Raw genomic sequence first — 25218 nt, forward strand, 5'->3', positions numbered from 1 at the left:
TACTGAAGCATTACTGCTTCAAAACGTGCGACATTATGCCACATAATTTGCTTTCTCTTTCCACATAATTTAGTCATCCCGGTCACATTATTTGGTACTCCACCAACAGAAAAGAGTGTAAGGGCCATCTGTACCATGGTCAGCTTTTGCAACTGGCAAATTACAATTTTTAGCAACTCGCAATTTGCGAGTCGCAAAAGCTGATGTACAGCTGTGTCTCAGACACTGTTTGCTATTCGCCGATGGGTCGCAAGGGGCCTGGCTCATTAATATTCATGAGGCAGGTCGCGTTTTACGACCTGTTTGGGAATGGCCACAATCACAGCGATTGTGGCCTGCTGGGGTCTGCAGACCATCATGTCTGTACTGTTTTTTAAATAAAGCACGTTTTCTTTAAATGCAGCCTCGGGATGCATTACACCAAAAAAAAATATATATATATATATATATTCATTTTTTCAAAGTAGGCAGTGGTCTATGCATTTGCAAATGAGTTACCATCAATTTCAAATTGGTCATAGCTGAGATTGTTTTGCGACCGCATTCCTGGTCGCAAACAATCGTACATCCCCCCGTGACTTGCTATTAGGAAGGTACGCTCTTGGCACACCCCTTACTACAAGCGACTTGTAAACCCATTTTACGAGTCGGTAACAGGTTACCGACTTGAAAAATGGGGTTGTTACATGCTACAACCTCTTTTAGCAGTAACAAACGGCTCGATTCTCAATTTGCGACCACTAAAAACGGTCGTACATCTGGCCCTAAGCAAGAAAAAGGAGAGCGGGAGACTGCAGTGGAAAGAGATGTGAAGGGAAGAATTTTCATTTCTACGAAATGGAATACAAATCACTGCTAGCAAACTCTGGTAAAGCAAATAGTCTGACTTGGTTTACGTGTTCCATCCGTGATTTATTTGGACTCACTAACAGGGGCATTCAAATACTGATTAGATGGCACACCTTAAAAGCATAAGATCTGATCTCACATTTTAGGCCGCAACCACAATTACATTAACACGTCTCTTATAAAAGATTCCTAGCTACATTTCTTGGCCACAACTATTGTAGAGGCCTAAACCATCGCTTTCATCGCATTAAAATCAGTGGCTCATGTGCAATGGCTATTATAATATAATACTATTTTGAGGCCTATCATGCTGCACGCTGGTCAGCTATCAAACTTTCCATCAATAGGCCAAAACGATAGCTCAGTGAGATGAACATTCGTCATCTGATCAAACTGGTTATTGGCAAGTTATTCATTTACCCTATGTATCTCCAACAGTTACAATGAGGCCTAGTACCTGCCTCCTTGAAGTCCATCAGTTCAATCCCTCTTCTCCGTAAAGGCCATTGGCAACAGGGTCCGTCCCAGATGTCAAATCCATTCAACTCATGCCGGAAGTGAAACATTAATTGGCATCAGTGCTGCCGACGGACAGCACCAGTATGCTCAGTGCCCCAGCCTTTCATGGGACCCCCTGATAGAGCCAGTGCTGTTCTGCAAAGTCTTGCCCTAATGCCTAAACAGATTGTTTGACACACCGTTTTCCTTCAATTTATTCTTATTGTGGGTGATCTGTGAGCGTCTATTAAAGACATTTTGCAGAAAATGGTGTGTTTATGTTTGATTCCGCATCCATTTTTATTTTTTTATTTGATCAAAACAGGACCTTACTTAGGAGAAATCGGAGGCTGTCACTTGGATTATTTGCAGTAATATTAGAGGTCTGCAGCTGTGTTCCAATATTGAAAAGACACCTATCCCTGAATATTAGATGTAAACACAGAATTTGGACAAGTGTTCCTGTGCGCTGTCGGTAACCTGGCCAGAGAGGGCGTGAAACAGCTGAAATTGGATCATACATTCAAAGCATTTCCGAACAGGGCCCCCACAAATACATTTGTCTCAGGGCCCCTGTTGCATGCACGAGCGTGGCATGTTGCAGGTTATGCTCATGCACACATGTTTACATTTGTAATGAATCATGTTGTAAATGAAATAGTCACAAGTGGAACAAGCTTATGTAACGCTCGTGCCTAATTCATATGATGCCTTCCTGAATTAGCTTACAGTCTCGCGATGTCCGTGTATATTTGATAGGAGGTGAGAAAATAGTTTGGAGAGTGTGCTGTCCCTCAAGAAACTCCTTATTTAAGAACGGAGCCTTTACTTGCCTGGAGTCAAATTCTGTTTGTGTCTTCTACGATACTATTTATTACACCAGCGATGAGCGGGCACGAATTTCACTGGAAAAACACGTCCTTGTTTGCTCTGCAGACAAGCCGTGATGGATAATGTTTAGAGTCGTGATTGTATATTTATTCAACTCTGAATCCTCTGATTGGCTCTTGCGGATCTGTATAACCTACCAATTGGAGGGGGAAGTCACTGGATTTTATTGCGCATTCTCATTGGTGGACCGAGTTACTGAGAGGCAACATTTCGTGCGGTATATTGCCAGCTTCTACCAGTTCACAAAGAGTGTGTGAGTTATCAGTAGCCCAAGGGGAGCGTTTTCTTTCATTTCCTTTGTCGGGTTGGATATAATCTATTACTGAGTTCCTGCCAGACCTTCCAGCATGTTACAGTATGGTGATGCGGACACCTTCTAAGCAGCTATCAGAGTGTTCGTTACTCGCCGGATTTACAAGTGCGTGCCACAACCGTGATGCTCACACCTTGACTTGAAAGAATTTAAGAATTTGCCAAGCTTGGTAAATCCTGGTAATATGAATGTTTACCAATATGCTTCTAAGCAAATGCCTATAAGGTATGGGGTTCATCTTCTTGAAAACAACGCTTTAATGAATCTATAGAAGATTGTATCTACACTCAGATCTCTAGCTGTGACTTGCATTTCCGAGCATATCACATATGAGAAAGTTCTAAGAGATCAAATTTTGATTAGAACTAATAATTAAAAAATGTAAGAAAGGTTATGGACGACTAGTGACATGTCTCTCATTGCTGCCATGAAAACTGCAAAAGCTATTGAGCATTATGAAAAATGTGTTCAAGAAATAAGGATCAATGAAAAGTATTAGGTAGAAATTGTACCAAAAGAGATAAGTTAGAGAAATTTCAGACACAGAAATGAGGTAACGCAAGTAATGGTATAAAGTCCAAATGGCAAAAACCTGAAGGAAAAAAAATATAGGTCTCTGCTATAGGTGTGGTAATAGTGGACATCTGGGCAAATCAACATGGTTTCCTGCATAGTAAATAGTAAAAAATGGTTCCAGGTGTAACAAGAAGGTGCATTTTGGTAGAGTGTGCAGGTCAGTTCCCAGCAGACTGAACGTCGTACAACATTATAAAGAGTATGACACTAGTTATGATAATTATGAACATGACATCAATGTTGTGTTGAACATTAATGAAGGCAAAAGCCTAAATTTCCTTCATGTGAAATTTTTGTGGTTGGTGTGGGTATACATTCGTTGATAGATTCATGTGCGTGGTGCACAATCATATTGCGTGATACCATTAAGGAGAATGGCCTAATAAAATGTTGTTGCCTCCAGAGGTAGCCCCTGGTGGATACACAGGCCATAAGATTGACCTAGTTGGCTATTTATGGGCTAATCTATAGCTTGATGAACACAGCATATATGGGAAAATGTATGTGGCTAGAAGTGGGCAATCTTTATCTGTTTTGACCATACCAGGAAGAAATGGGGATTAGATCAGCCAGAAGGGCTGATCCTCCTGTCTACACTATTGGAAATCCGCCTAACACCAATATTGTTCGTAACCCTAATAATGGTGAGGTCAATGAGTTCGTTTGAGAATTAAAGTCACAATTTCCTAATGTTTTCAGTGACAAATTGGGGGAATAACAAGGATTTAAGCATTGCATCAGATTGTGTGAATACTATTTTGTCACGCCATAGGGTGAATAATGTACCGATGTCTTACAGGAACAAACTTAAAAACGTGACGTGAAAAAAATAATTGAACCTGTAGAATCATCACCATCGGTGTCTCCAGTGGTGATTTTGGTTAAATCTTCTGGGGAATTGAGGCTCGGTGTTGATTTGCTCAGTCTTAATAGTGCTATTTGGGTGGATGCTCATCCTCGCCCCAATCTACATGAAATGGCAACTACCCTAGCAGAGGCACAAGTGTTCTCTTGTTTGGACCTAGCAAGTGCCTATCACCAAGAACATTTGGTTGAAGAATCAAAAAACCTTACAGCTTTCTTCACTCCAGAGGGATTGTTTAGGTTTTGTTGAATGCTGTTTGGTCTAGCTAGTGCACTGTCTGTTTTTCAAAGGCTAATGAAAGAAACACTTGAAGGCATAAAAGGACTATAGTCTTTCAAGATGTTATACTGCTGTTTGTCAAAAACGCAGAAGAACATTATAATAATTTGAAGTGCGTTTTAGCGGCTTTGGCATGAAAGGGCTAACGTTGCATTCAGAAAACAATTTAATTTAAGAAATGTGAGGTTGAGTGTCTGAGGCATTGTATTAATGGTAATGGTATCAAACCCAAATGCAGCCGTGTAGAAAACATTACTAACACGTCTGTTCCCACCGGCAAGGAGCAGTTAGTAGCATTCCTTGGGCTAACTGAATTCAATGCAAAATGTATTCTGAACTATACATCCAAATTGGATTCTTTAATACCTTTATTTAAAAAAAAAATAATAATAATTGAATGTACTGAAGGTATGACTGCAGCTTTCAATGTTTTGAAGGGATTAATTGTGAACACACCATGCCTCAAATCTTTCCTCATAGGGAAGCAGTGCTTGATCATGGTTGAAGCCAGCAAATTTGACTGGGTGGTGTGTTAATGCTGAGAGATTTTGACAAAGAGTGGATTGTAGGATATGCATCAAGGGCTTTGCGTGAACCTGAAAAAAAATACTCTGTATGAGAGGGAATTATTGGCATGCGTGTTGGGTGCAGAACATTTTAGGACTCTTTTGTCGGGGACGAAGTTTATCATTAAAACGGGCCACAAACCACTTGTACATATGATGGCGCCAGGTGGGGGGGGGGGGGGGGAGGGCCATGTATGCAATATCAGCCAGATTGGCATCTAGAGTAACAAATTTACAGTATCAGCTGGAGTATGTGCCTGGGAAGGTATATATGCCTGCTGATTGCATGACCAGATTAACTGCACCTGGAAATGATCCCAATGAAGTGGATGTAGAGGAATGTGAGGCAGTGTTTACACTGCAAGATATTAATTCAGTAGGTTTAGAACAATCTTTTGTCCAGGAAACTAAATTAAAGGATAAGATGGAGAAAGATGGTGAGCTTAACAAAGTAATACAGTGTACCTTGTGCGGCTGGCCAGAGAAAAGTAAAATCCCAGCAGAATTAATGTCTTATTTTAAAGTAAAGGAAGAATTGGCTGTGGAGAATGGTATTGTACGAAGTGATCGAATCATACTTCCTTTTAATATGAGGAGAATAATTGTGAGTATGGCTTATGAAGGTCGTATGGGTATCTCTAGCATTAAAAGGAGTGTTAGAGTAAATGTTCAGTGGTGGGGGATAGATACATTTGTTGAACACCAAGTAGAGATGTGTAGAGTAGGTGCATATAGTGACAACCATTATCTTCTGAACCGCAACCAGACGAGTTTTCTGAAGTACCATGGAGGAAGTTGGGTCTAGATATCATTGGCCAGTTTACTTTGTTACCAAGACAGGAGGCTTTTGATATTGTGTTGGTTAACTATTATTCAAAATGGCCTGAGATTAAAATGGTAAAGGATGTTACTTCAGCAAATGTAGTAGAGTTTTGGGATGGAATTTTTTGGTAGAGAAGGCATTCCCCAGGAAATGGTAACAGACAACATACTTCAGTGTATTAGTAAATATATGGAATATTATTTGGAGAAGTGTGGAGTGTTGCATGAAAAAATTGCTGTGTTCCATCCCGATGTGAACGATCAGTTTGAGAGGTTCAAACGTGTGGTCAAAGAAGTGATTCAGTTGTCTGGGAAAAGTGGTTTGAATTCAAAAAATGTATTGCAATCTATGTTGTTGGGGCACAGAACTTCCAAGTTCTGTGACTTCTCTAAGCCCTTTTGAGTTATTGTGAGAGTGAAAACTGAGTACAAGGTTAGTTCCCTGGTGCTTGAAGAACAAAACAAAACTTTGAATGAGATTGCAGAGATGGGTTTTGAAGAAATCCAAAGCCCAAAGCAGAGTGTGAGTATAAAGTTAAAATGAAGCAGGAAGTAAACAAAAGAAGGGGAGTTGTAAGTAAGTAGGTTGTGAAATTTGGTGATATGGTTCGCCTTAAAAAGGGGAGGATGGATTGTAAAGGGTTTGCTAGCTGGTCGAATCCCACAAAAGTTATTGAGGTTTTCAGGAATGCAGTACGAGTAGACGGAGCAAGTGTCTGGAACCTTAACAGTGTATTGCTGTTCAAGGGTAGGGAATTCAGTTCTGACAAACATGGGAGTGACATGTTTTTTGGGTGTGGCTGAACAGGGGTGTCAAGAACACAGAAATGAATGAAGTAGCCAATGCAAGAGCAGAAAATGCTGTCAAGGTTGATCGCAGGAACGTGAGATCACGTTGTCCGCCTATGAAGCTCCAGGATTTTATTTTTAAAAAAGCATTTGCAATGCAATAGGTCTCACATTTACATGAGTTAGAGCTATTGGTGTTGTTAATGCAAACCTGCACTTGTCTTGCCACATAAATTGGTCAACCCTACCGCATACTTTGGTCCTTTCTGGCACATAATTCCATTGGCCCTGCATTTAACTAAAGCACTTCAATTTACTGCAGAGAGTCTTGCCCTGATGACCTTGAACATTTCTTAGATTGTTTTTAGTACTGTTTTCTTTTAATGTATTTTTAGTATGGCTGATGTGTGAGGGACTGTTACTGACATTTTCTGAGAAATGTTGTGGTTGTTTCATGCAGTATCCATAAAAAGGTGCTTTGAGACTAAAACAAGACCTCACATATGTATTGAAAACACACATCACTATCCTGGAATATTAGCTGTAAACACATATAAAATTTGGACAGGTGTGCCTGCGCATTGTCAGTGTCCTGGCCAAAGAGGGTGAGAAAGAGCTGGAACTGGATCATAAATTCAAATCTGTTGCGAACAGGGACCCCCACAATCCTTAAGATGCCCCAGGGGAGAACTATGGCGAAAGTATGATAAATGTGGTTGCACAAGTAGGGAATTTGATTAGACTGTAGTTGTCAGAAGCAGAGAGTATATCTTATGAAGATGGCTCGGCTGCTGAAAAGCATTTGCTCAAGAGTTTACGACCGACATGGAGCTTTACATTGGGCAAAATTGAATCATGATGACTGACATCTCGCTGCCGTTACTAAGAATAAGTTGGAACTGGAGGGGTGGCTTTTAATCAACATGACAAGCGCTAATCTGTGTACGTACACTTTTACATCCCACGCTTTCAGTGGCTGAAACATACTAAGGTATGTTAAGCTGGTCGTACAAGAGGAGCTTAAGGGGCAGCAGAGAGGAATGCAGATTTTGTAGGTGTAGTAAGTGGGGTAAAACACATTACTTTGTGAAACGACCAACATTTTTGAAGTCATTCCAAATAGAGAGAGGGAGAGAATGTGAACGTTTTGTTTGCCTGGCAAAATGTAAAAGACACCGCACTATACCAGATTGAAAGCACCTTTCCGTGCCACAAAGGATGACAGGGTTTACATTTTAAAGCGACTTCAAGCTTGGCATTTATGTGAATTCTTGGTGCTGGACGACTTATGGCTTAAAATCTTCTCCAAAACCACTGCAGTTATTTTGCAGTTTTATATATTGTGAACTTTCCGAGCAGGCACCAAAGTGTTTTACAGGAGCACCAATTATATTACAGAAGTGTAGATTGATTTTGGGGGGCATGGGGAGATTAAGTGAGTAGCCCAGAATCACTGGATGGTGAACCAACACTGGTACTCGAACCTTGTTCCCCAGTTACAAAGGGAGCAGCTTTGGCGCTGATCCACATTTGAGACATCTAATGACGGAGCGCATTAATTACAGTGGGAATGCTTGGATACCATGGACCAACAAAAAAAAGATTAAGTACAGCATGTGAAATGTAATCAGGAAGAACATGGTTATGTTAACGCTTTTACACTAATATTATGCTGGCTGAAAAAAGCCTGCAAATTTACCATTCTAATGTGCACAAAGCAGGGAAAGGGCACAGTACCACAGGCTGTCTGTAGGTGTCCATTGGGACCTTTTTTCGCTGCATAAAGTACTGCACCCTGCAATCTTAAATTTTACACACCCCCAATGACTTTCAGGTGCCATGCTGAAAAAGGAAGTGCGACGCCCGTTTTATGAAAATTTTTACACTGTGCTTTCAGACTATGAGGGAGGGGAGACGAGATATGCTGTTTGAAAATAAAAATAAGTACGAAGTCTTGCTATATGTAACTTCATGTAGTGATGTAAAGTGCGCTTCCAATTGAGTTTGCGCTATGTGCATAATCATGTAAAGTGCTCTTACTATCAATTTCATGCTATACGAAACTCCACATCCTCATGTAAAGTGCTCCGACACCACAAACAGCGGCATGCCCAAAACGAGGTAGAAACAAAATATGGCCACGCAGCGCGAAGCGGCGGCGGTAAAAAAAATATTGTGTGCCACACTAAGCTGTATGGCGGATCGTGCAATCATCCATGTAACACGGTCTGTCTGCAAGGGGTAACAATGCAGCCTCAATGCGGGACAAATGTGAAGAATTTACCTACGAAATCAAGGGAATTTTGAAAGGCAGGCCAAGGAACGAATTAAAGTGATGGGCGTGAGATGAGCGTTGTTAAACCCCGCTGATGTAGATTACAGCATGTCAAGAGACAGCGCTTGTGTGCTGCCTAGGCTCGACCTAAAAATGGGATGATGTGTTGAGTGCACCAGCCTGACATGTTACAGGTTATGCTCACGCTCGTGCGCACTTTTACATTTGTACTTGTGTCATGTTGTAAATGAAATACCCCCGTACGGGACACGCTTGTGTGATGCTCGTGCCAATTTCATATGATGCCTTCCTTGAAATGAACGGGCTTTACAGTCTCGCGAAGTAGGTGCATATTTGAAAGGAGGGTGAGAAAATAGGTTGGAGAAGTGGGGAGGCGGACACAGTTACTTAGCTTAAGGGCGTATGAGTATTGTGTCATGCAATAAACTCTCACTTAAGAACGGAGCCTTTACTTGCCTGGAGTCGTCTTCTACTTGTGTGCTCCTATGATACCATTTATTACAGCCCCCAGAATCCTAAACCCTCCCAGGCACGCGCGGTCAGCCAATCCGCCATCATTGACTCTGGTCAGTTGTCCAGAAATCCGCCACTGTCACTTGCTTGACTCGTCCTTTACTGCAATAGATACCAACCCGCTTCCCCAGGGTTCCAGCCCCGTGGCGCGCGTGCCTTGCGCTGTTTCCCGCGCATCTACTGGAGCCATATTACTTCTCTACGCACCCTCACGCATACCCGTAGGCGGCGTGGTCCTGCACATTCTAAGCAGTTCTGTAAAGAGCACTGCTGCTCCTTAAAACAATTTTGCGCTTAATAAATTGTTAAAAACGCGTAATTTTTCTCTTTTTTCCAGCTACTCTTGTACCAGATATTGCCATAATTTGCGCTCGTATGTATTACCACAATATTCCCCGAGATTGCAGCAGTTGAAAAAGTCAAATTGAATTATTGTTATTTTTTTGCTTTATTTGTCAAAATACAGACTGGGGGAAGTTATAAAGTTTATGTTGACGCCGGTTAAAAAGCATAATCCAGTGGCTGTCTGTGCCATGCCGCATCGGCCTTAAGGTGCTGTGCATCTCACATAACGCACTGAATTTCTCCGGAACTCCTGTGAGTCCAACTGCCAGGATGCGTACTCACTCACAATATTTTCTCTGCCTCTGCATGCCAGTGCCACTCTCCTAAAACAAATCTGCATAGTTAGAACACGGTTCTTACTACAAGCCATCAAATGCCCCATCCCGAACATCTGTCCCTCCAGAACGAAACCGTCCCAAATGAATACCAACAAGTCAAATGAATAGACTAACTGCACATTTCACAACCAGAGCGGAAGTAAAGAATGACAGGTGCCATTCTGGGTCTAAGCAGTATCAGCCTCACCTTCCTAATTGCACTCTGGCATTTTCACACACCTCTTGCATTGGGTAGAACAAGGGTATCTGGGGGTGGGAGCGGGGCTGGGTGTTGGTTGGTGAGTGGACGGATGGTTCCGGTGAATGGAGGGGGACTAGAGTGTGGGTCTTACCAGGAACAGACTAGTGCAAAACACCGCCCGACAGGCTGGCTCCATGCCCACCAACATCGTGGAAGGGGAGCTAAAATGATAAGTGCAGGCACTCACCCCAGTTAAGAGACGGTAACACCATTTGTTATACGCTCTCCAACCTTTCATAAAGACCAGCACCCCTTCACCGCACCCCACTGGACTTTGAATTGTCCTGGTCCCGACAAGCACTGGGGCATGACGGTGACTGTAGGAATCAAGACCCTATGTTTGAAGTGAGTGTTACGTTGAAGGGCATTTTGCTAATCCCAGTCACGAGAGTTGACATATTTTCCTTCCCACTCCAGACACCGCTCCCGGCGCGAGCTGTCACGTGAACATAACAAATTGGTCCGAGCCGGCTCGGCTTTGCAGGCTGAGTACTGCAGATCCTAATGATAAGAAGCAGTAGTTATTACAAACTGCCTGCAGCATCGTGACGCCGGTTACGTCATGCCAGATCCTGGTCCCGACAGGCTACATCTCATTTCTCTGGCTCCATTGAAAAGAGTGATTCTCTATCTTTGTTATTGGTGTTTTGATAGATGAGCAAGTGGAAATGCTGCTTCCATGTATGCTCTCAGTCTGCGCTTTTGAACAGTAGCCATCATTATATTTATGCTCAAGTGATTTATAGATCTGATTACAACTCAATAATGAATGGTTGCCCAAAAATCTTTTTAGGCCAAGGCAGGACAATGCGCCTGTCTTTGTCAACACTACCAGGATGGTGTCTGATTGTCACTGCAAGCAGCAGCGGCTGCTCATTGCCAGAGGTGGGTGCACTGCACGGAGTTCATCACCGAGGGTGGGTAGAATTCTTGCTCCAGCAATGTTCTTTGCAGAGCACCACTGTGGTCTTAAAGGCTTCTTTGTGCTTTCAATAATGTAACATTCATGGAAATTGCTGCACGGAGGACCACTCTCCAAACCCCTCCCCTCCCCCACCCCACCACCACCCCGATTGTTGTGAGGGCAGCAAGCAGAGGTGCTTAAACTTCTGGCCCTCTAGACATTGGCCTCTCCTCTGAGACTGGTAAAAAGGTGACGAGGGTAATGGTGTTGTTTGTGTCCAGTGATTTCCACCCACAGTAGGTTTACGCCTCCTTGTAGGAAAGTGGCTCTTTTTGACATGGTCACCCCCACTTTTTGCTCACTGCTCCTGATGTTGTTGCTTGGTAGTGCACTGTATACCTGATAACCAGGCCCCAGTGGCAGTGCTCTTTTCCGTAAAAACAAGGCAAATGCCCTATTGTAACCCATTTGGCAAGGACTTTAGCTCCCATTTAAGTCCCTGTTAGATGGTACCCTTGGTACCCACGGCATGTGTACTACAGAGGGTCCCTAAGGGATGCAGCATGCATTATGCCACCCTTAGGACCCACACTCAAATACATGCAGACTGCCATTGCAGGATGTGTGAAATAGTGAAACCATTTAGATAACTAAACATTGCACACACCCTGTGTTCAATGCCCACTCCATGTCCTATATGTAGGTCACCCCTCTAGCAGGCCTTAAAGCCCCAAGGCAGGGTGAATTATACTACATGTAAGAGCACATCTGCATAAGCAGATGTGCTCATGTGTTGCCTAGTTCCATTGCTAGACATTGCGATATGTTCAGGAGGCAATTTCAAGGACATGTACTGTGCACTGGTCATTATGAGTTACCCAGTTACTTGATGCCTTCACTGAAAATACTGGTGTCTGGTATCAAACATCTCGTCTTGATAAACCCGTACAGGTGCCAGTAAAAGATTTAAGATGACATGCATCCAGAGGGCACCTTAGCGGTACACCCTGAAAACATACCAGCCCCATAGTGTGCTGGTTGACTGGTAGTGTCCAGCCTGCCACTTCAGATGAGTTTCTGACCACCTGCAGGTGACAGCCTGAACTCTCAGAGGCCAGAAACAATGCTTGATCTGGCATTAGGTGATCACACCTAAACCAGCAGGATGGCTAGTGATTTAGCATATCATGGCTAGAGGCTTCAAAGGTGGCCGACCTGAAGTGGACAGTTTAGGAAGGATTTCTCCATCTTGGTTTTGGTGAAACTTGAGAATTCTGGATCAGTGTTATGACCACTCCGCACAGGAAGTGGTCATGTAGTGGGTGTAGTCACCCCAGAAATAAGTAGCACATTGGCTACTACCCTACACTCCACTTAATGCCCCTAAATTGAGTAATTATGGGGCCCCTCTACATCACATTAACAAATTTGACTACCTAGGAGCAGAAGACGGACCAAGAAGTGCATTCACCCCAAGAACTCATGACTTACACCAGACTTGGCACCAAACCCTGCTGCTGGTACCTCAACAGTTGTGCTGCCCCAACTCATCCAAAAGCTGTGCATCTTTCCAAGCCCTTGAAGGACTATCCAGCGCCTCGCCAACCACGTAACATCTCCCTTGGGGTAGAGTAGCCATTCCCCTGCATCTGCAGGCACCAACAGCATTTTTGATGATGATGATGATGATGAATGTTTTGATGGCCATTGGGCTCACTGAGGTAGCATCTCCCCAGGAGGAGTTGTTTGTGGTTCTATGGGGTCAGCCCTGTCTCTCTGCCAAGTTTCGAGACTTTAGACCCTGCACCAATACCCTGAGTACCAGAGCAGCTGCAGCAACCAAGACTTGTTTGTGTCCATTCGCACAACACCGCCCACAACACTGACTTGCCCGATGAGGGACTTCAGGACCTCAGAGGCTCACGTGGAGAGTGGCTCTGCAGTTGCGGTTTCCTTTTTCTCTGAAGGACAGACCAAGAAGAACCATGAGAGCCTCCAACACAACTGGCCGGCCAAACACCTCTGCACCCTAGGACCACAGCCTGGGTCCCCGACTACCAACTGTGCCCCCTTGCTCTAGAGACCCTTAACAGCTGAGTCTCCCTTGAGGTTCTGCCGGACTTGTCCCCAAGTCTCTGCTTGCAGCCTTTATTTGCAGGTGCCCATTGCCCTCAACAGTGTAGCGTATGAGGCTACCAACCGGTCCAGCACTTTTGCACCCGGACATGCTAGGGAAGGTAAACTGAAACTGCTAGTGGTTCTCTGGACACTGACCCTCTAGTACCTTAAGTTCCAAAGGGAACCCCGAATTTTGACTGGAAGTATCTTTTTGCAGTAGGTCTCTCCTCCCATAGTATAACAATACTGCGGTCGAGGCTACTGCCTCAAAACCATTATTTATGTACTATTTGGATTTACTTGCGAAATTCATAACTCGGAAAGTACTTCCTTGATATTGATGAACTTGTTGTGTAAAAATATATACAAATCTGTTATTTTTATAAATTGATCTCTGATTTCTTTTTGAGTGTTTATCCATTTATTGACTGTGTTTCGAAATCTGTCAGAGTTCCATGAAATTTGACAGCTTCAAAAATCAGACATTTATAAAATGCCAGCTCACTTGGATTCATCCTGGATACCAGCCGCTCACTCAAGGAGCACATTGCCAAGAAACAAAGACTGGATGGTGGTAATGGAGTACCAAGAAACTCCCAGATTCCACTTTGGGCCCCCTTAAGACCATCCTGCTTGCTTGAAGAAATAGGACCACATTGACCCATGCTAACGGAACTCCTTTGGATCCAGTTTACCAGCCCAAATCATCTTCAAAACCACTTGCACCCTTTAGGTCACAACCATCACTCCCACCTACATGGCTGACAAGCTCTCAGCATGTCCAGTCAGGACAGAGTCGGACTAAAGTTAAAGAACTCCCAAAAAGGGAAAAAAACAAAGCAACCTGTCTATTCCTGCTGTGCTCCCAGAATCTGGAAATATGTTTCATTGTCCACCAAGACCCCTCCAAACCCTGATCCAATGTATGAGGAGTTGAAGACACACCTCCTTAAAGAACACATCTTTATCTACAGCTTTGAGCCTTTACAGCGCACCACAGCCTTTGCTAGGTGTGTGCTATAAGAACGCACACATGCATACAGTCTACAATCGCAGGCACTACCTTTGATTCCAGGTCCACCCCAATTACTAGCAGATTTACTATTAATTTCACTTACATTTTTAGAACAGTTTTATTATCCTGATGTCCTTTTGTACTTCCTATATTTCTCAATACCCGAGTTGTGGAAACTTACCATATATTATGTGCTAAGTTGTATGTTCACCCATATCAGCTCTCCTTTTGGAGAAGAATCCACCTTCCATACACAATGTCTACTTTTACTTTTAAAGACAAAGCAGTGACCACAACGTCACCTGGCAGACATGTGGTCTCCTGTCCAACTCATGTATGTAAGATAACAAATCACAGACCTTGGATCATTGCAGCCGGGCAATGGGGTTGTAGGCCACTTGCTGTGCACGTAAGAAATGGCTGTAATATCAATAAGCAGAAACTGTTCCTAAAAGGGTTTTAAACAACTGCATTGAGGAAAAATCTCTGATTGCGGACAAGACAGTTCTTATTGAAAGATCTCTCAAGTGGGTGCTGGATAACGGCTATAAGCAGCTCAAGCCAGCATTATAGTTTAGTGAAACATACTCTGACTTTTTGAAGAATGGGGAATGCGTTTTGAGGTGTCCTGTAGCTGAACATGCCAGCTCCCTGTTTTTAAAAACGTCAGGTCACACCTCCAGCTGGAGCATTCTGAGGCACTCCTTCCAACTCTATGCATTTTGTAGGACTTCATTCTCATTCCACCTTCCATTCATCCTGGTCGCTTAATGGAATAGAGGTTTATTTACATGTCTTTAGGTGGCTTTAACACAATTGCCTTTCGAGTCTTGTAATTTTATTTGAATTGGAACAAAATCAACTGAGACTCTAGCGTTGTATTAAACCCTTAAATCTGGGAACTGACTTAAAAAAAAAAACTAATCCAAGCCCAATGGTAGTATAACAAGATTATCGAACTTTCTGCTCATCAGAATACCTTAAATACAACTAGGTCAACTGAAAACAGCTATCAGTGCAGCAGCTAGGCTAGCCACTGGATCGAAAAGTTTAATTCTATCTTTTCCTTCTTATCCACACTCAGCTGTCTTCCCAAAGAAATTGACCATCACAGGTGATCAGAGAAAAATGTGGATATCCCAATTCCCTCCTTGAAATTCAATCATTCAACTGCAAATACACTAAAGCAATACTTTTCTAGAAGTCCTTTAAGGACCTGAAGTTCATTCTTTTCGTCATCAGCACAATATAGTCAATTGAGACTTTCAGAAAAGAACTAAAATGTCTGTTGTTTCAACGTTTAGTCCCATCTGAATGTAATGACAGATATGTGACTTAGTCTGCTTAAGATGAACAGTTGCCTGTCTGCAAATCTTTTCGTGATCCACATAATCTGACTATATTCTAAGTAGTATTGTGTATCCTTCATTCATTTAGTCACCTCATAATTTGTTTAAAGTGTCCTACTTTGACCTAAGTTTGCTGGTATAAAGTGCTCTGACACCCATTGGGTCTGGTCTGCCCTATAAAAAAACTAATAAATCAATAGAGAATTGCAAGGCCTCATCCACAGGTGTGCCTCCCCTGGAGTGTAGATGTCAATATGTACAAATGTAAACTTTGCTTTGTATGGGGGATCTATTCACCTTGCATTTACCTAGCTAGCCTGATAGGGCGATAAAAATGGAATTTAATCCCTTCTTGGCTATGATACCGGGAGAGTGTCCCAACCCACTCTTTAAAAGCACTGCACTGACATTGCCAGTCGGTGTCAAGCAGCTGATTGACTGTGAGCCACAGATGAAGACCCCCACAGCATCTTTTTTCCAACCCAGTCTCCCTTCAATGGTCAGGAACTATGACCACAAACATTCAAAACAGCCCCATCCTTGGAGCCTCCAAATCATAAGCCAGGAATTTCTTGACTCAGTTGCTCCATTCCAAAGGTAATAGGTTATAGCATGCCAGGAACAACACCAGTTATGATCACTAAGTCATAAAGATGACCACCTGTATGGTCTTATAACCTAGTGTCAAAATAATTTCTTGGCCTCATCTACCCAATTCAAAGCTATTGCCTTTAAAATTTCAGGCAGACTCGGACCATAACCATGGGGTCCGACTGACCTGTTGATCTAAGGCTCTCCACTCCAGACCTTGCAGCCAAGACCTGTTGAAATCTGGCAAGAAATTCAATAAATCTACAGTTCAATATGGGATCGTCGGGACTTAAGCAGGCAGTGATGGCCTGTCTACAAGTTCTAATCCCTCTAGAGTTAAATGCTTTTACTGGTAGACTTCTTCTTGGTTCTTTTAGTTTTGGACAGATGCAGACAAGCTGGAGTAGGTCCTTTCTTGGTTAACCACGCAAGCGTCTTGCGGGGCCTTCTTTTTCTTGCCCTGATGGTTTCTCTGCCAGATATGGAAATGCACCAAACCAAAGGGTCAAAATGTTCTTCTCATTAAAAAGGCAGAGTATGTTTGACTAAAATATAAAGACGATTTGAGCTGCTTATAGCTGTTATCCTGCACCCAATTTTGAGATCTTTCATTAAGAAGTGTCTCGTCTTAAATCAGAGATTTTTCCTCAATGCATTTAGGAACAATTCTGTTTATTGATATTACAGCCATTTCTTACGTACACAGCATGTGGCCTACAACCCCATGGGTGGCTGCGATGATAGCATAAGAACTAGAAGCGTCATGGACACAGCTTCTGCCTACAACACGGAGGCCGCAGCGTAAGTCGGGCATATAGAATAAAGCAAGACATACAAATCAAACACGGTCTGTCAGTGGCTGAGTGGTAAATAACAGTGGCAATATAGCAAATCAAGTGCTGGTTGTGGAAACTGGTTGAAAGAAAAGGACACCTTAGGTTTCTAGTGGGGGTATGTCTGGGAACCGGCGAAGTACTCAAGTATGTCAGGCACATCAGCTCCAGACATTTAGATGAAAGAAGGTTAATGAAGGGGGGCCACTTGTCTGCATCTGGAGCGGCCTGGTTCCATTGCAAGGGATAGCTTGTACATTCCCAAAATATACCACATTTTATGTAGCCAGGAGATGTGATCTGGTGTTTTGTCCGTGCCCCATAGAGAAAGTATATTCTGGTACACTGCCCCCAACCAAAGATAGGGCCATTTGTCTTTCTTCAAGAGAGCAAAGTCAGGGGATTGGGAAGACCTAAAATGGAGTATGCTGGGAACCTCTGGACAGAGGTGTTAAAGGCAGTATCACTGTTGTGAAGGACTGGTTCCCCTTAACCGGTAAGCTTGGGGCAGTGCCGTAGGAGGTATAGCAGAGTCCCAGTGCCACCACACCCCTCCAACAATCTGGGGAGCTACCTGGCTTCCACCTCTGCAGTCTTGAAGGGGTCAGGTACCAGGAGGAAGCAATCTTGTATGCCATTTCGGTGCTGGACATGTTTTGCACTGTGTGCTGAGCCCTGTAAAATATGTCCGCCCAGTCTTCAGTGGAGAGAGTTCTACCTTATTTGGTCTCCCATTGAAGTTGCCCTTCAGATTTGATTGTGAGTGCTCCCCTCCCAGGAGTGCGTTCAGTTCTGATATGAGGCGTCTGTTGTCAGTTTTAAGAAGTGCACATATCTCAAAGGGTTTCATTGGTCGTCCCATTTCCTGTCCCATCCCAGGTTCCAACACCCAGTGGCGCATTTGTCGATAACTAACCCAGTCAGTGTCATGCAGGGAATAGTCAGTTTTGAGCGGATTGAAAGGTATCATCTCTTGAGTGTCGAAGAGGGAGCCCACCCACTTGCGCCACTGTCTCGCCATCGATGATACTGTTCAGGATGCATTCCAGGAAGGGAATCTGGGGTGGTCAAGACTGGGGTTATTGGGTAAGGGAATGTTGTTAGGTCAGCCTTGATTGCTACTGAGTCCCACACTCCTAGATTAGAGCGAGTCACTAGGGAGGAGTAAAGGTCCCAAGCCCTAGGTCTGCGGGGAAGCCAGACCTCTTTCCATATAGGAGAACCTGCAACAGCCTGATCCATAAATGTCCAGTGCTTCTCTGAGAGTAGGCGGTTCCATTCCACAATAAAGCAGAGCTGAGGCGCCTGGAAATATTGGACCAGGTGAGGGGCCACCAGCTCACCTTCTCACTTCGGGCGGCATATCAAATGCTTGTGCAACCGGGGTTTCTTGCTGTCCCAGATACATATATTGTTCGCCAGCTGAAGAGAGCAGATCGCGGTCGGAGGTGGTGTCAGAGGCAGGGTCTGAAATAGATATAGGATGCAGGGAAGAACGGTCATCTTGACCGCTGTAACCCTGCCCATTCATGATAGGTGAAGGAGACTCCACGACTCTAAGCCTTTAGGGTCTGCGAAACAAGAGCTGAATAGTTGACAATCACTGTTTTGGAGGCAAAGCAGGCTAAGTCGATGCCCAGATATGGAATGGTATCAGCTGATTACAGGAAAGGGAAGAGGGAGCCGAGGGCCACTTCTTGAGAAGGGCTGATAGTGAGGTTCAAGATCTGTGATTTTTGCATATTTACTTTGAAGCCTGAGATATTACCAAAGGCACAGAGTTCATATATCAAGGCTGGGAGCGAGTTTGCCGGCTCTGTTATAGATAGGATGATGTCGTCCCCATAGAGGCTGATCAGATGTTGTTCCCCACCGAAGGGGATGCCCGTGATATTAATATATATATATATATATATATATATATATATATATATATATATATATATATATATAGCAAAAAGAAGGGACTATCGACAGCCCTGTTGCGTGCATCTCTGGATGGATGGAAATGCCATTAAACGCGACATAGGCTTTCGGGTTGCTATAGATACTACTGACCCATTTGCAGAAATGCTCACCAAACCTGAATTTTCAAAGCATATCGAAGAGCTAGGGAAAGAGGACACGATCAAATGCTTTTGCTGCATCGATGGATAGGAGCAGAGCTGCCTGGCGTGACCGCCAGGCTTTGCCTATAAAGTGGAGCAAGGGCTTGCAGGGATGAAGTCCACTTGATCTGTATCAGTCAAGCCTGGCATTAATGGGCTGAGACGATGAGCTGAAATACTGATGAATAGCTTTTCATCTATATTTAAAAGAGAAATAGGTCTGTCCAACCCACAGAGTGCTGGATCTTTACCCGGTTTCGGGATCACTGAGATGACAGCTTCCAGCATGTAGTCAGTTAGTGACCTAGAATCAGAAGGAGTTATACAAATGGGAAAGTAAGAGGGCTAGGTCTTGGCAGAAGGTCTTGTAAAACTGTGTGCTAAAGCCATCCAGACCTGGGAACTTTATAGGTTTCAGCCGGGCTATGGCCCAGATCACATCATGGATGCAATAGGCTGCTCCACAGCTGCAAGCCTCAGCTGCTGGTAAAGAGGTGAGAGCTGTATCCTGAAGATAACTCACTGGGGCGTTAGCACCATCAAGAAGGGAACCGTAGAAGTCCAGAAAAGCTGATTCTATTCCCTAAGTGGAGCTTACTTCAGGGGCAGGGCCAGTGCGGATTTTTTTCACAGACTACAAGTGTATCTTGCTGTTCAGTCGGAGTGCTAGCTTGCAACCACTCCGGTTGCTTCTCAGATAAAATTTACGTTTGAGATGTAACTTAGCATACTCTATCCTATGTGAGTGGAGACAGTAGAGGAGAAGCTGGGCTCACTCTATCTCCCACCACACCCTATGGTCTCCAGTGCGCTTCTCTATGGTTCCAGACTTGGCACAGGACCTTTCAAGGGAACTTCACTGATCTCATCGGTGTCAGTTTCCGGATGACAAGGTTGCTCTCCACGTCCCACCCCTTCAGGGTTTCCCAAAGAGAGTGCAGGGAAGTCTCCCCATTGTCATTGATTTGATTGTAGGACGCAATTGCCATCTTGCTAGCGGCAACGGTTGTCTAGGACTGTAGCAGAGAGTCACGCCAATGGGACGTTCTGGTTCAAGGGGAGGGTAATTTAAGTGAAAGAGACAAGGTGTAGGAGGCTGGACTGGCTTGTAGTGAGTACCAAGGGGTACTTGCACCTTGCACCAGGCCCAGTTATCCCTTATTAGTGTATAGGGTGTCTAGCAGCTTAGGCTGATAGATAATGGTAGCTTAGCAGAGCAGCTTAGGCTGAACTAGGAGACGTGTGAAGCTACTACAGTACCACTTAGTGTCATATGCACAATATCATAAGAAAACACAATACACAGTTATACTAAAAATAAAGGTACTTTATTTTTATGACAATATGCCAAAGTATCTTAGAGTGTACCCTCAGTGAGAGGATAGGAAATATACACAAGATATATATACACAATAGCAAAAATATGCAGTATAGTCTTAGAAAACAGTGCAAACTATGTATAGTTACAATAGGATGCAATGGGGAAACATAGGGATAGGGGCAACACAAACCATATACTCCAAAAGTGGAATGCGAACCACGAATGGACCCCAAACCTATGTGACCTTGTAGAGGGTCGCTGGGACTATTAGAAAATAGTGAGAGTTAGAAAAATAACCCTCCCCAAGACCCTGAAAAGTGAGTGCAAAGTGCACTAAAGTTCCCCTAAGGACAAAGTAGTTGTGTTAGAGGAATAATGCAGGAAAGACACAAACCAGCAATGCAACAACTGTGGATTTCCAATCTAGGGTACCTGTGGAACAAGGGGACCAAGTCCAAAAGTCACAAGCAAGTCGGAGAAGGGCAGATGCCCAGGAAATGCCAGCTGCGGGTGCAAAGAAGCTTCGACTGGACAGAAGAAGCTGAGGTTTCTGCAGGAACGAAAAGGGCTAGAGACTTCCCCTTTGGTGGACGGATCCCTCTCGCCTTGGAGAGTCGTGCAGAAGTGTTTTCCCGCCGGAAGGACGCCAACAAGCCTTGCTAGTCGCAAATCGTGCGTTTGGCGTTTTTGGACGCTGCCGGGGCCCAGGAGGAACCAGGAGGTCGCAAATTGGACCTGAAGAGAGAGGGGACGTCGAGCAAGACAAAGAGCCCTCACTGAAGCAGGTAGCACCCGGAGAAGTGCCAGAAACAGGCACTACGAGGATGCATGAAACGGTGCTCGCCGAAGTTGCACAAAGGAGTCCCACGTCACCGGAGACCAACTTAGAAAGTCGTGCAATGCAGGTTAGAGTGCCGTGGACCCAGGCTTGGCTGTGCACAAAGGATTTCCGCCGGAAGTGCACAGGGGCCGGAGTAGCTGCAAAGTCGCGGTTCCCAGCAATGCAGCCCAGCGAGGTGAGGCAAGGACTTACCTCCACCAAACTTGGGCTGAAGAGTCACTGGATTGTGGAGGTCACTTGGACAGAGTCGCTGGATTCGAGGGACCTCGCTCGTCGTGCTGAGAGGAGACTCAAGGGACCGGTAATGCAGCTTTTTGGTGCCTGCGGTTGCAGGGGGAAGATTCCGTCGACCCACGGGAGATTTCTTCGGAGCTTCTGGTGCAGAGAGGAGGCAGGCTACCCCCACAGCATGCACAAGCAGGAAAACAGTCGAGAAGGCGGCAGGATCAGCGTTACAGAGTTGCAGTAGTCGTCTTTGCTACTATGTTGCAGGTTTGCAGGCTTCCAGCGCGGTCAGCGGTCGTTTCCTTATCAGAAGGTGAAGAGAGAGATGCAGAGGAACTCGGCTGAGCTCATGCATTCGTTATCTAAAGTTTCCCCAGAGACAGAGACCCTAAATAGCCAGAAAAGAGGGTTTGGCTACCTAGGAGAGAGGATAGGCTACTAACACCTGAAGGAGCCTATCACAAGGAGTCTCTGACGTCACCTGGTGGCACTGGCCACTCAGAGCAGTCCAGTGTGCCAGCAGCACCTCTGTTTCCAAGATGGCAGAGGTCTGGAGCACACTGGAGGAGCTCTGGACACCTCCCAGGGGAGGTGCAGGTCAGGGGAGTGGTCACTCCCCTTTCCTTTGTCCAGTTTCGCGCCAGAGCAGGGGCTAAGGGGTCCCTGAACCGGTGTAGACTGGCTTATGCAGAATTGGGCACATCTGTGCCCAACAAAGCATTTCCAGAGGCTGGGGGAGGCTACTCCTCCCCTGCCTTCACACCATTTTCCAAAGGGAGAGGGTGTCACACCCTCTCTCAGAGGAAGTTCTTTGTTCTGCCATCCTGGGCCAGGCCTGGCTGGACCCCAGGAGGGCAGATGCCTGTCTGAGGGGTTGGCAGCAGCAGCAGCTGCAGTGAAACCCCAGGAAGGGCAGTTTGGCAGTACCAGGGTCTGTGCTACAGACTACTGGGATCATGGGATTGTGCCAACTATGCCAGGATGGCATAGAGGGGGCAATTCCATGATCATAGACATGTTACATGGCCATATTCGGAGTTACCATTGTGAAGCTACATATAGGTAGTGACCTATATGTAGTGCACGCGTGTAATGGTGTCCCCGCACTCACAAAGTTCAGGGAATTGGCTCTGAACAATGTGGGGGCACCTTGGCTAGTGCCAGGGTGCCCTCACACTAAGTAACTTTGCACCTAACCTTTACCAGGTAAAGGTTAGACATATAGGTGACTTATAAGTTACTTAAGTGCAGTGTAAAATGGCTGTGAAATAACGTGGACGTTATTTCACTCAGGCTGCAGTGGCAGGCCTGTGTAAGAATTGTCAGAGCTCCCTATGGGTGGCAAAAGAAATGCTGCAGCCCATAGGGATCTCCTGGAACCCCAATACCCTGGGTACCTTAGTACCATATACTAGGGAATTATAAGGGTGTTCCCGTAAGCCAATGTAAATTGGTAAAATTGGTCACTAGCCTGTTAGTGACAATTTAAAAGTAATGAGAGAGCATAACCACTGAGGTTCTGGTTAGCAGAGCCTCAGTGAGACAGTTAGGCACCACACAGGGAACACATACATGCACACCTATGAGCACTGGGGCCCTGTGTGACAGGGTCCCAGTGACACATACATATAGGCCACAACCTTATGAGCACTGGGGTCCTGAATAGCAGGGCCCCAGTGACACATAACAAACATACTGAAAACATAGTGTTTTCACTATGAGCACTGGGGCCCAGCCATCAGGATCCCAGTGAGACAGTGAAAACAGTGACAAACATCCTGACATACACTCACAAACAGGCCAAAAGTGGGGGTAACAAGGCTAGAAAGAGGCTACTTTCTCACACAACCCCCCCCCCCAAACGAAGGACAATAAGGCTAACCTTGGCCAGTTGAGACTTTATTGTCTAAGTGGTGATAAGTAGAGAGTAGCTCTGCAATAGACTGGTTACTCCCTTTATCATCCACTATATGGTTAATTCCCTGTGGGGATGTAAACCACCCTGTTTGAAGTTTTTTAGCTAAGCAACAATGTGAAGATGTATTTTCAGAGTTTCTATCAGTAAGTTTTAGTTTAGAGCAGTGGGAATTGTCCACTGAACCTATTTGTAGTGATGGAAATGCCAGACAGGGATGCTGTCTCAGAAAAGCCATAGCTGGGCAAAAACTTTGTCCATCTGGCTGGAAGAGAGAACAGGGATGCTGTTTCTCTTGAGTTGGAGCAGGGCAGGGATGCTGTCCTATGAGCTCCACACTAGGGCAGGGATGCTGTCCTAAGTGTTGTGAGGTAGTGCAGGGTTTCTGCACTAAAGTTTCTCTGGGAGGGTTGGAGGGATGCTCCATGTTAACTAAAATGGTGCTCTTTTTCTCACCAATGTTGGTTATCCCACAGAGAGGTACTTCCACCTCAGGGAGTCCAGCTTTGCCAGCTGATGATTCCCTTGGAACAGGTGCCACCCCAGGAGAGGTTTCTCCCACCACAGGAATAGTATCCTGAATGGTAGGGTGGTTAGGGGATACTGTGATACCCTTTTTACCTGTTGATGGAGAGGGATCCTGAGTTTTCAGGCCTTCTCTCCTTTGCTTTTTCATTTCAGTAGAAATGAGAGGGAACAATTCCTCAGGGATGCCCAGCATGGCTGCATGGGCATAAAACTCTACATCAGCCCAACCTGAGGCCTCTAGGTCATTACCTAAGAGACAGTCTACAGGTAAGCTAGGTGATACCACCACCTGCTTAGGGCCAGTAACTCCACCCCAACTAAACTGAATTATAGCTAAGGGAAGAAACTTAGTGGAGTTATGGACATCAATAATCTTATACTGTTGTCCAATGATGTGTTGTTCAGGAGGCACTAGGTTTTCAGTCACCAAAGTGAAACTGGCACCTGTGTCCCTGTAGGCCAAGGCCTCAACACCATTTATTGAAACTGTCTGCCTGTACTTATCCATTGTAAGGGGACAAGCAGCCAGTGTGGCAAGGCCAGTGCCACTAGGTGTGACAGAAACTGTCTTGGGACTGATTACATCAGTTTCCACTATGGACCCATAAGTGAACCCAACTACACCCTTTGCTTGACTGTTGCCAGCAGTCCCACCACTAGTACCACTACTGCTAGGGGCACTAGAGCTTGATGTATTAGTGGTGGTAGGCTCAGGGGGTTTACCTGGACAGGACTTATCCCCTGGCCTATGGCCTCTATTTTTACACACAAAGCACCAAGGCTTTTTAATGTGTGCAGGTTGAGAAGAAGAGGAAGAATTAGTTTTATCCCCACCCTCTGAAGAGTGTTTAAGATTTGAAGTGGGATCTTTGGTTTTACCCTTATCCCCATGCTTATCTTGAGATTTTTCACCATCTTTCTTCTTATTGCCATCTTTGTCACCCCCTGTATGAACTTTTCTGTTCACCCTTGTTCTGACCCATTTGTCTGCCTTCTTTCCCAATTCTTGGGGAGAGGTCAGATCAGAGTCTACCAGGTACTGGTGCAACAAATCAGACACACAATTATTAAGTATATGCTCTCTCAGGATTGTGTTATACAGGCTTTCATAATCAGTAACTTTACTGCCATGTAACCACCCCTCCAAGGCCTTCACTGAATGGTCAATGAAATCAACCCAGTCTTGTGAAGACTCCTTTTTGGTCTCTCTGAACTTTATCCTGTACTGTTCAGTGGTTAAGCCATAACCATCCAGGAGTGCATTCTTAAGAGCTGTAAAATTATTGGCA

At 44.7% G+C, this 25218-nt stretch overlaps 1 protein-coding gene and 1 long non-coding RNA gene across 5 annotated transcripts in view; one reads left to right on the plus strand and one right to left on the minus strand.

Annotated features, from left to right (window-relative positions):
- Positions 1–10503, minus strand: part of LOC138300861 (uncharacterized) — a 223784-nt gene extending 213281 nt beyond the window's left edge. The window contains exon 1 of the long non-coding RNA XR_011205030.1: positions 10369–10503. This is a non-coding gene — a long non-coding RNA (uncharacterized lncRNA). The remainder of the gene's footprint in view (positions 1–10368) is intronic.
- Positions 1–25218, plus strand: part of ATP13A2 (ATPase cation transporting 13A2) — a 671851-nt gene that overhangs the window by 84928 nt on the left and 561705 nt on the right. The gene's annotated exons all lie outside the window — the stretch shown is intronic.

Source organism: Pleurodeles waltl, chromosome 6 (genome assembly GCF_031143425.1).
Source record: "Pleurodeles waltl isolate 20211129_DDA chromosome 6, aPleWal1.hap1.20221129, whole genome shotgun sequence".
NCBI classification, from domain to species: Eukaryota; Metazoa; Chordata; class Amphibia; order Caudata; family Salamandridae; genus Pleurodeles; species Pleurodeles waltl.